Source organism: Pseudophryne corroboree, chromosome 2 (assembly GCF_028390025.1).
Source record: "Pseudophryne corroboree isolate aPseCor3 chromosome 2, aPseCor3.hap2, whole genome shotgun sequence".
NCBI lineage: Eukaryota > Metazoa > Chordata > Amphibia > Anura > Myobatrachidae > Pseudophryne > Pseudophryne corroboree.
In genome coordinates, this window is record NC_086445.1 from 676935023 (window position 1) to 676946437 (window position 11415).

The 11415-nt window shown below is 49.2% G+C and overlaps 1 protein-coding gene across 2 annotated transcripts in view; it reads left to right on the plus strand.

Moving 5' to 3' along the window:
* MFSD4A (major facilitator superfamily domain containing 4A) overlaps positions 1 to 11415 on the plus strand; it is a 314229-nt gene that overhangs the window by 277925 nt on the left and 24889 nt on the right. The gene's annotated exons all lie outside the window — the stretch shown is intronic.

An 11415-nucleotide genomic window follows, 5' to 3' on the forward strand; every position in this document is an offset into this window, starting at 1 on the left:
TTTTTGTATGTTTCATCATATGTAACCACAATCAGTGGAAACGTACCCTCGCAGGCTCGCTTCGCTAACCACGCTTCAGGCAAGGAGGCTTGCTGCTCTTGTCACAGGTTACTATTCCCAATTGTAGTCCATGTGGTAAGTAAATCAAGCAAAAGCTGGGAAAATGTGAAAACCCCCCCAAAAAACTTGTGTCAACCATTTGAGTGTTGACCATTAACATGTCGACCTTTTGAACCTGTTGACCTTTCATCTGTTGACACTTTGTACCTGTCGACCATGGTAAACCTAAGGAGAACCCTAATCATGTGTGAAATATGATGGATGTGTAATAAGAGGTGTGTGTGTTAGATAGCAAGCGTATCTCAGTGCAGAAAAGCTGCATTGCTATATGTTCACTGAGCTGATGTGGAATGATGAGTCTGTGCAGCAGCTCCTGTTCCGTAAACAGATAGCAGAGCAAGCTCCATGGGGAACCATACCTGGTGCTCAGCCTTATGTGCAGAGCCATAACGGATAATAAGATTAATGTGCAGAGCCATATTTATTGCCATTCAGGGAGTGCTGTGGTCTCTGCGCGCCCTAATCCGGGGTCCTCCTTTTAAATTGACTCCCTCTACTGCCACCTCCTACACTGCAAATGGCTGGCAGCTGTGTTTCTTATGCGGTGATGGCTTTGAGTGGAGTTTGTTGATGTTGGGGGAATCTCGTATTTAATTTGGTATCTCCCCCGACACCAGTAAATCCCATTGTTGAGTTAACTGGGACACAAAACAAAAAGACATATTACTACATGAGAGTCTAGATGGAACAGAGGAGTGAATCCAAGATCACAAATACACCTGCATGACAGTGAGAGGTCAGAGGAATAATATGTGTGAGGGCACCTCCTCTGGAGTATAGACGGGATCATGGAAGAAAAAAACTTTCAGAAATGAAAAAACTAAAACTGTGGTGGGGCCATTATGTTGGGCCAAGCTCAAAGGAAAAAAATCAGGATTAGTGCCAAACTGGTGCATGAAGGTCTGACTAGGTGAAAGCAATGATTGACTGCCCATGAAATGGCACAGATGTAGGACATGTCATTTGCAGGCACCGCAACATTTAGCCTACTGAAGTCCACAGACAGGAACAGTCAAATTTTATCTTGGGGGCAAGCACATAGTGTATGAGTGGTTTTTGGTACCATGGTGGAAGATTAACTTGAAGGGCTATAATTACGAAGTGACTTTTTTAAGACACGGCTTCTCGGTGGGCTTGAGGTGAAAATTTAAAACAGCACTAACATTAAGGGTAAAGCACGCCATAAAGCATATTCTTACAAAAGCAGCTATGTATTTGCAAGTGGGGAAGCCTTTGTCATCAGAGTTATTTCGGCCTTATACTGCAAAAACTATTAAAATCAGAAGATTATGCTCACCTGCCATCCTCTGGTTTGTTCACATTGCTTCTGATCAGCAGTTATCAAGACTGCATAAGAGAGGAAGAAGGTAAGATGTGTACTAGAAAGAAGAAGGAGGGCATGGTGGAAGAAGGTACAGTGCAAGAGGAACAATGGGTGGTGAGATTTCTAGCTGAAAAGTGGGTGTAGAAAGGGTTGGGGTGGGATAGACAGACACACAAAGAGGGAGAAAGGATACCCACACTGCAGAGATGCACAAAACTATTAGGCAAAGGCACAAGAGGGAAGGGCTGTGACACAGACACACAAAAAGGGGGAAGTAAAGGCACAGGTAAGCACAGAGGGTGGCTAGAGACATACGCACTGAGGAGGGAGGGGGTTGTAAACAGTCACCTGTACAAAGATGGAAGCAGGAGAGGATCAGAGAGCACTGATAAAGGAGCAGTGGTGGTGTCCGGGCAGGAAGGGAGGGGGAGCGTTGGGTGGGGGGTCTGTATAAAATAAATACAGCGTCTGCATGCTTTTTTTTTTACAAATTCCCTTGCCATTATAGTGTTCCAATTATTCTTGCTTCCCTACACTGAAAAATGTAAGACCACTTGTTGCCTGTGCAGAATGGGCCTTATTCAGAGTTGGTCTCAAATTGAATAACAAATTGCGCCCCAAACAAATAGCATGTTTGTAATTCAGTTGTATTCGCAAGTCTGTAACTGCAGCTCCCTCTCCTTGACAGAACTGGGACTGATGTGGTTTGAGTACGACTGGAGGCATTTTACTGTGAAAATGCTAAATGCTAGAAATCCCAGCGCGCAAAGGATACGCATTGCATATAATAAGTACCAAATTGGGTTGTAGCAAATGAAATGCAAAGCAAAGGAGACGCAAATAGGAAATGTCATTCTTTATTTGTGTAAAACAAGTGCAAGGTAAAGTGACAGGGATCTGGTCTGAAGATCGACAGTCACTAGGTTGACATGTTTTCAAGGTTGGCAGGGTTTCTAGGTTGACCATGTTCTAAGTCGACAGGTCAAAAGGTCGACATGAGTTTTAAAAAAAACTATTTTTCTTAAACTTTTTCATACCTAACGATCCACGTGGACTATGATTGGAACGGACACCTTTCCCGAAGCTCGCTCGCCATGCGAGGGGACACGGTGCACTAATTGGGCTTCCCGGTCACTGTACGGAGAAAAAACTTCAATGTAAAAACAGATGCACAATATTTGTTCAGTACTTGCAAAAGCAACCAGTATATACCCTGCATTCATAAATATAATATTAAACATTTTTTTTTTATTATGTAACACATTTTTAACATGGATAATTGCCCATTTTTTTTTTCTCCTTTGTTTGATTTGCCCCAACGCTGCGTAAGCCCCTTAATGTAGGGCGGCATGGATGGTGTAATGGTTGATTGATTGATTCCCACCCAGCCCAGGGGCAAACGCAGGATTTATAAGGGGGGGTTTCTGTGTGTGTGTTGCTATGATGTTGCTGCATATAGCAGCGTTTACTAGGCGCACTGCGATGTGTATGCATCACGGTATGCAGCACTCAGTCATTATGAATGACGCGATGTGTCAAGACCATAACAGGACACATCTATATACAGTATATACATATATATATGTATGTATTATTTATATATATATATATATATATATATATATATGTCACTCAAATGGTTCGGTAACCTTTTATAAATGGCATTGAAACATTGACTTATACAACAGTACTGCAGTGGATGTTGTTTGTATGCTAGTAGTGCAGCACCATTTGAGTGACCTGTACTATGAACCCTATGTGACAGCACCCAGCTAGGTAAAGGTTTTTAAATGGTAGTGTAGTACCATACATTTTGCATATATATATATATATATATATATAACCATTCCCCAGATAGATGTAGAATCCTGATAAAAAGTTAAATGTAGAAGCCCCTAGAGAGTAAGAAAGACACTGTAGATAGATAGAAACCCCCTAAAGAGAGGTAGAGACTATAGATAGACAGAGACAGACAGGAACCAAGTGAGAGAGGGAGAGAGAGATGGAGAGAGAGAGAGGAAGATAGAGGGGTATATTCAATAACTGTCGTAAGCTGCCGTCTTGTCGGGAAGACGGCAGCTTCCGACAGTTTTAGGTCGGAAGGGGTTCCGACCTATTCATTATGGCCCCATTTATTCCGATAAGTCGGGAAACCCAACTCGTCGGAATGCACGCTGATCGGCGGCTTCAGCCACCGATCAGCGTACATTGGGGGTCATTCCGAGTTGTTCGCTCGTTATTTTTTTCTCGCAACGGAGCGATTAGTCGCTAATGCGCATGCGCAATGTCCGCACTACGACTGCGCCAAGTAAATTTGCTATGCAGTTTGGAGTTTTACTCACGGCATTACGAGGTTTTTTCTTCGTTCTGGTGATCGGAGTGTGATTGACAGGAAGTGGGTGTTTCTGGGCGGAAACTGGACGTTTTATGGGAGTGTGTGAAAAAACGCTGCCGTTTCTGGGAAAAACGCGGGAGTGGCTGGAGAAACGGAGGAGTGTCTGGGCGAACGCTGGGTGTGTTTGTGACGTCAAACCAGGAACGACAAGCACTGAACTGATCGCAGATGCCGAGTAAGTCTGGAGCTACTCAGAAACTGCTAAGAAGTGTCTATTCGCAATTCTGCTAATCTTTCGTTCGCAATTTTGATATGCTAAGATTCATTCCCAGTAGGCGGCGGCTAGCGTGTGCAAAGCTGCTAAAAGCAGCTTGCGAGCGAACAACTCGGAATGACCCCCATTGTCGGAAGCGGGGCCAAAGCCGACAGGTTTTAGCCCCGTTTCCAACAATCTCAATCCAACTTTAAAAAAAGTCGGATTGAGATGAGGGAGCTAAAACCAGGAGACGGGAGGGAGCAGCGCTGCAGCGGGGAGAGCAGGAACCCAGCGGAAGCGTCCACCCGGCTCCAGCAAGCGAGGTCCTGCTTGCTGGAGCCAGGTGGACGCCGCCGTGAGCCTCCGCTGCTGCAGCCGTGGATCCCCTGTCTCCTCTCCTCTCCCTGTCCGCTCCATCTCCTCCACTGCTCCCCCCCACCGCCGCAGACATCTCCTCACCCCCGGCGCCGCAGCAGCAGGTCAGTAAACAGGGAACGGCCAAATCCGACAGTGGGATTTGGCCACTCTTTTGAATAGGGGATGTCTGGTCCATTCCAACAACTGCATGTTGGAATGGACCCGACTCTTATTGAATATACTCCAGAGAGAGACAGAGGGGGTGGGGGGGGGGGGAGAGAAGAGGGGATAGAAAGAGAGAGGGAAAGAGAGAGAGACTGTAGATAAGTCACACACAAAGCCAAACTTACTCTTCCTCTTTAGCATCAGTGCCACATTAAGGTCCACATGGGCTTGGAGCTGAAATTTATGAAGGGCCTATTGCGGATGTGACCACATCGCATGGGTGTGGCTAGTGAGGGGTGTGAGCAGTGTTGGAGGTGTGGTTTGCACAGGGTGTGTGGCCTGTGCATATGGTGTATGGTTCAAATCCCTCAATCTCCCCAGTTCTTCACTGAAATGGACAGTGTAATTTGAGAGTCTACAAATGAACAAACCCCTTGCTCTCTCTCTCTCTCTCTCTCTCTCTCTCTCTCTCTCTCTCTCTATCTATATATCTATATATATATATATATATATATATATATATATATAAAATGAGACCTTACCTTTTAAAACGCTATAAGGTGCATTTTATAATATGCAGTCTGCCCCCCAAAAATAAGAATCCTTATTGCCACATATCACTGCAATAAGGATTCTTCTTCCACTCAGATGTATAAATTTTAATCGGCTCCAATAAGAGCCTGTTCAGGTAATCAGGAGAAATAAATTGATTGCATTCATTATCACTTCACTACTATCTGCAGACCTCTTGCAGTTACTGGACATGCACAACTTTCTAGCTGCTTAATGCTGCAAAAGTCACAAATTGTTTTGGGACATCCTGCAGTCCACTGAGAGTGATAACAGGGCAGACAGCCCCATAGCAGGTAATGCGCTTATGTGGGGTTAAATTACGCAGGCAAGATCTGAAAAGATCTTGTTAAATATGTAAGAGTGCTGTGTGCTGTGTTATGCCTGCTGCCGTGCAGGTGTGACGCACTTCTTACCGCTAGTCTCCTTCAGCTTCCGACCACGGAACCACTTCGGACCGGAAAACACTCCAGTAACCTGGACGCGACGGTTCGGCCTTGATACCCAGATGCTCGAGGAAGAGAAACACTGATCACCAAGTATCAACTCGTTTCCGCGACGAGGAAAAGGATACACAGGGATGGGCGCGACTTTCACCGATTAGGTGAATGTCATCACTGGACCTAAAGCCTCAGCCACCCAATTGTCACCTATTGGCACTTGCGCACCAGGTGAAGCGAGCCTCACTAGGCCTAGCGAGGACTCGCGAATCGGCGCCCAACGCAGACCAAGACAAACACACAGAGGGTATACTCACACCGCCACACTTGTCAACTTTCCTGTCGCGGGTCTCTGCTCCTGAAGAGAAATTGACAGCAGCCTCCCTACAAACTAGCAGATAGGCTAAACAACTAAACTGGCCTTTGCTGCTATGAAACTCTGAACAAATATTATCGGAAAAAAACGGCTGCAAATGTCTTCAGCTAGCAAAACATGCACATGCACATTAATGACATATAACAATGAGTTATCGTTACGCTGGTGTTGACAGATCCTGCACGTCGGGCCGACCAACAAATGCCTGTACTTCTTCCCCGGGCGCACGCGCGATTTGGGCGGCCTGTCGGGGACAGCCGTCCATTTCAGGTTTACGGGATGGTGGGGTATGTGGAGGCCGTCCATTTCAGGTTTACGGGATGGTGGGGTACGTGGAGGCGGGATCGTCTCTCCACAACCTTTCCTATCCCAAACAGAGTACAGAACGTGCGGGCCAGCCAGCCCTACACACCCGACCAACCACTGGCCTCGAGCGTGCTACTGTACAGCCCACTCGCTGCGGGAAGGGCTCTGTACTATGCGTTCCCAACCACGAAGATCCTACTATGCCCGTAGTTTAGGTGAAGTTCTTTCCATGCCCTGGAAAGAGCCCAGTCCTAATGCACACCTGACAATGGGAATGAAATATTTGCCTGGTGCAAAGATTCCAAATTCAGATTTATCCCCCTTTATCTGCGACTAACTTGCACCCGGGCCTAATGTTCGTACGTGCTCACAGGCCTAGTGCCTGCCTACCAATGGGGGTATAATCTTGGCCTAATGCCAAGATTACATATACCAAAATTGCCCCTTATGATCCTATCTATAACACAGGCCTAGTGCCTGAACGGTGGCCCCAGGCCTTGCGCCTGCCTGATGGGGAAGCGGTAGTCTTGGCCTAACGCCAAGACTACTTATAAATGTAGGGACCCCTTTTCTCTTATCCGTGACACAGGCCTAGTGCCTGCCTAATTGGGAGCAGTAATCTTGGCCTAACGCCAAGATTACTTATAACGTAGTGGCCCGCTTTCTCCTAACTGCTGTTCAGGCCTTTTGCCTGACAACCCCGGTGGTCTAGGGAGGAGGAAATTTGAAAGAAATGTAGTGTAGGCCCAAGGCCTCCTACCAGGATCGGTGGGAGAGGCTGCAGTGGGGAGCTTTGTTTTCTCTTTTGCTTTCCTCACTGTGCAGCACTCTCCGCCGGTCCTCCGCTGCTGGGCTCCGCCTCTTCTTTCTTCCGGTGTCTGCCTCTTCCTTCTTCTATCTTCTTCCTTCTCTGCCGTATCTTCTTTCTCCGCCGTCGCCGCGTCTTCTGCCGCTGCCGCTCGCCCTTCTCCGTTTTCTGGAGCTCTTCTCTGCTCCGGCGCGCAACTGAGCTCCGCCGCTGCCCAGCGCCTAATATAAGATGCTGGGAGGAGGCGGGGCGATGACGCGGCGGACACCCATTGGTCCGCCGCGACGAGCACTCATTGGCCCGCCGCGGTGGCTTCCTATTGGACGCCAATCGCGAGCCAATCCCGGCTCGCGGCTTGGCGTCCAAACTCTGTTTGGGATAGGAAAGGTTGTGGAGAGACGATCCCGCCTCCACGTACCCCACCATCCCGTAAACCTGAAATGGACGGCCTCCACGTACCCCACCATCCCGTAAACCTGAAATGGACGGCTGTCCACGACAGGCCGCCCAAATCGCGCGTGCGCCCGGGGAAAAAGTACAGGCATTTGTTGGTCGGCCCGACGTGCAGGATCTGTCAACACCAGCGTAACGATAACTCATTATCCTATTGGACGCCAAGCCGTGAGCCGGGATTGGCTCGCGATTGGCGCCCATTTCAAATCCCAGGGCGCTGATTGGAGGAACCCGGATCCTTTCTGATCAAAGTTCCTCCGTGGTCAGGCCCTGTCACCGTCCCGCCGCCTGCCGCATCCCGCCGCCCGCCTCACAAATACGATCCTCATTGAAAACTAGGGAGGATTGGGGAAGCGACACACCACCGGAATTCAACATGAGCTAAGACCCGGAAAACAAAACTGCACTGCCAGATGAGTAGACACTACTGTAGCTGCCAGGACTGTTAGGTTGACATTCTAATCATCTGAACATTTCAACAGTGTCAACATGATGAATGTCAACATATCAAACCAATATTTATAAAAATGTTTAAAATATTCAACATTCATCCCCCTAAATGCCCCTTCAATGCCCCTCAGTATTCTCCACGTGCCATCAGGCCACCCGTTTGTCCCTTCAATGGCCATCAGAAATGCCCTTCCAGGGCCTCATAATTTTCCCCACATGGCATCAGACCATAATTCATGCCGCTGTAGTGCCTACAAAGTAAATGGACCTCTGTGCAGGAGAGAGGGAGAAAAAACACGGCCACCAGAGAGGGGATTTGCAGACTTCCGGGAAAGGGAAGCAGTGGTAGGATTAGTGAGTCTCTGCTGCAGTCAAAGATGTACTGGGTGTACTCAATCCATTTCCAGTTGCCTCCCACCGGCCACACAAGAGTCTGTGTATTCCAATCTACCTTTCTCCTGTCACTTAACCGCATATGGGATGCGGTTAAGATCACGGCTGTCGGAATCCCAGCAGTTGAAATACTGATGCTGGGGTCCAGACACCCATCAAAATCCCATCATCAGAACCCCGACAGGGTTAGGAAGCCAATGCCGGAACTCCCACAGATGGGATCCCAACCATAGTAAGTATAGGCACTGCATTGTTAGTGCCAGGGTGGGGGGAGTTAGGTTTAGCCGGCACAGGGGGGAAAGGGTAAGGCTGCGGGGCAGGGGGGTTAGGTTTAGGCACCACCAAGGGGAGGTTGGCGTTACGGAGTAGGGGACAAGGGTTAGCATACTAAACTTGTCCTTCTCTAGATTTTATCCTCCGGGATGCCGGCATCCCATCAGGCGGTCATTCATACCGAATTTATATATATATATATATATATATATAATTTCACAAAACTGCCGGCAGTCCACTTTAGTTTCAATAGTCAGCTTGTCCCAGTACCTGAATAGTGGTATAATGCATACTCCAAAGAAAACACGGCACTCAAGGGAACTGATTCAGGAGCAAGCGCAGTGGTGTGTTGTCACTGTTTCACGGCTTCAGCCCTTTTGTCGGGACATACAGTACCAACATACAAATGTGTATAGAATTTAAATCTCTACAAAAGGGATAGGGCAGCTGAGGAGAGGGTGGCTGGTTGCCAGGGTTAGTATGGGAGCGTGGAGGGGGGGACAGAGGAAGGAGTCAGATGTATGGGTAAGACCTGTTGGGGTGGATTAGGATGGAGAATACTACGAGAGTAAGGAGGGGGATTTGAGGAAGGAGAGAGAGAGTGTGTAATCTAGAACAAAGAGGGGGTGGAGCCAAACAAGGACATATACCGTGGTGACCGGTTTTATATTAAAACTAGCATATATATGTCACAAATTATCATTCGTAAAAATCTTCAGTGAGGCAGTTCATATCTTTTTCAGAGGCACTGAACCCCTTCCCGCAGCAGCCTCCACAATGTTCAGTCATGGTCATCCTGCCTTCACGGAGCTGAGCTGTGAGATACACAGTGGTGGTAGGGTAGCAGCTCATGTTTCATGTCACACGGCGGGATGTGCTGTAATGTGACAGCGCGGCCATGGGGGAAGCGAAGAAATTGAGGGTCGAGGTACAGCTTGTGTTAACTGTTGCTGCGCTGCCACGGGAAGAAGGGGGAGACTTAGAATCGGTCACTCCACAGATAGTGCGCCCTCTATGATATGTCATTGCAACCAGCGTGATGGATGATGCAGGGAGAAGGAGAGCACAGACCGCGCTGTAGCAGATAGGCTACTGGTGGGTCCAGGGGCGGGACCTGTATGATGTCATTCAGGCAGTCGTGGCACTGCAATTTGTGACTTGAGATCTAAAACAAAGAGAACGGACGGAGATGTTCTCCCGGGCTCTCAGGCAGGCCAAGGAGGTTTTGTATTTTGGATTGACAGCAGCAGCTGGCAGACTGTGACTGGATAAAGTGGGCCTATTTTCATTGGGGGGCCTGGAGCTGCAGCTCCATCCACCCCATTATTAATCCGGCCCTGTGTAGGATCCCAGCTCCTGAGTGTGCCCTCTGGAATCCCCTGTGTCGGGTCTCTCCCCACGCTTCCTGCTCCTGCCTCTGAGCTGCATGCCTCACATCAGCTCAGCATTCAGTTTATGCTCAGGGACGACTTCTTGCAGTGTGGACAGCACAAATGGAGATGTATAGTCTCACCGTGCTTGTGTGGGTTTCCTCTGGGTACTCCGGTTTCCTTCCATACACCACAAATATACTGGTAGGTTCAGAGCCGGATTAAGGGGGTGCTCTGGGGGTAAGTACCCCCGGGCCACCCTGTTTGAAAGGGCCCCCTGCCACCCGCCACAGATCAGATCTCTATTACCGATCTGTGGCGCGGCGATGTGCTCCCCAATGACAGCCGATACAGCCGCCGGCGCTGCGCTCCGCCTACCCCTGCCTAATAGGAAACCGCCGGCACGTGATGTGAAGACGCCACGCTGTGCGCGCTCTCCTCATTTACCGCATCCCGCCGTCTCCTCCCCTGCTCCAGCTTTTTTTCATGTAGCTCTCTCCCGAACCTGCGGTGCGCTCTCCCGTCCTGTTCCAAGGCTCTCCACATGTGCGCTCTCTCCTGTACCCGCCTCCTGTCAGTCCTAGGATGCCTGCCAGTAATTGCTATATGTGATGCGACTGGGGACTGGGGGGGAAAGGGGGGGGGGGAGTTTGATTTTGAGGCAAGTATGTAACTCAGTGCCGGATAAAATATGTTTGGAAGTTTATACACATGATAAGTTACATTGTTACTTATCATGTGTATATACTTCCAAAAATATTTTAAGTGTTATGTCCCTGTATCTCCCCCTCAGCACCCATAACCTCCCTGTAACTCCCCCTCAGTGCCCCTTTCCTCACCTTCCCTGTAAATCCTCCCTCAGTGTCCCTGCCCTCACCCTCCCTGTTACTCCCCCCTCAGCATCCCGGCCCTCACCCTCCCTGTATCTGCACCTTCAACATCCCTGCCCTCACCCTCCCTGTTACTCCCCCCTCAGTGTCCTTGCCCTCACCCTCCCTATAAATCTTACCTCATCCTCCCTTTATTTCCCCCTCAGCCTCCCTGTATCTTCACCTCAGCATCCCTGCCCTCACCGTCCCTGTAACTCCTCAGCGCCCTTACCCTCATCCTCCCTTTATTTCCCCCTCAGTGTCCCTGCCTTCACCCTCCCTGTATCTCCCCATTCAGCGTCCCTGCCCTCACCGTCCCTGTAACTCCCCCTCAGCGCCCCTGCTCTCAGCTTCCCTGTATCTCCCCCTCAGCCTCCCTGCATCTCTCCCTCAGCGCCCCTGCTCTCAGCCTCCCTGTATCCCCCCCTCAGCCTCCCTGTATCTCCCCCTCAGCATCCCTGCCCTCACCGTCCCTGTAAGTCCCTCTCAGCGCCCCTGCCCTCAGCCTCATTGTATCTCCCCCTCAGCATCCCTGCTCTTACCCTCCCTG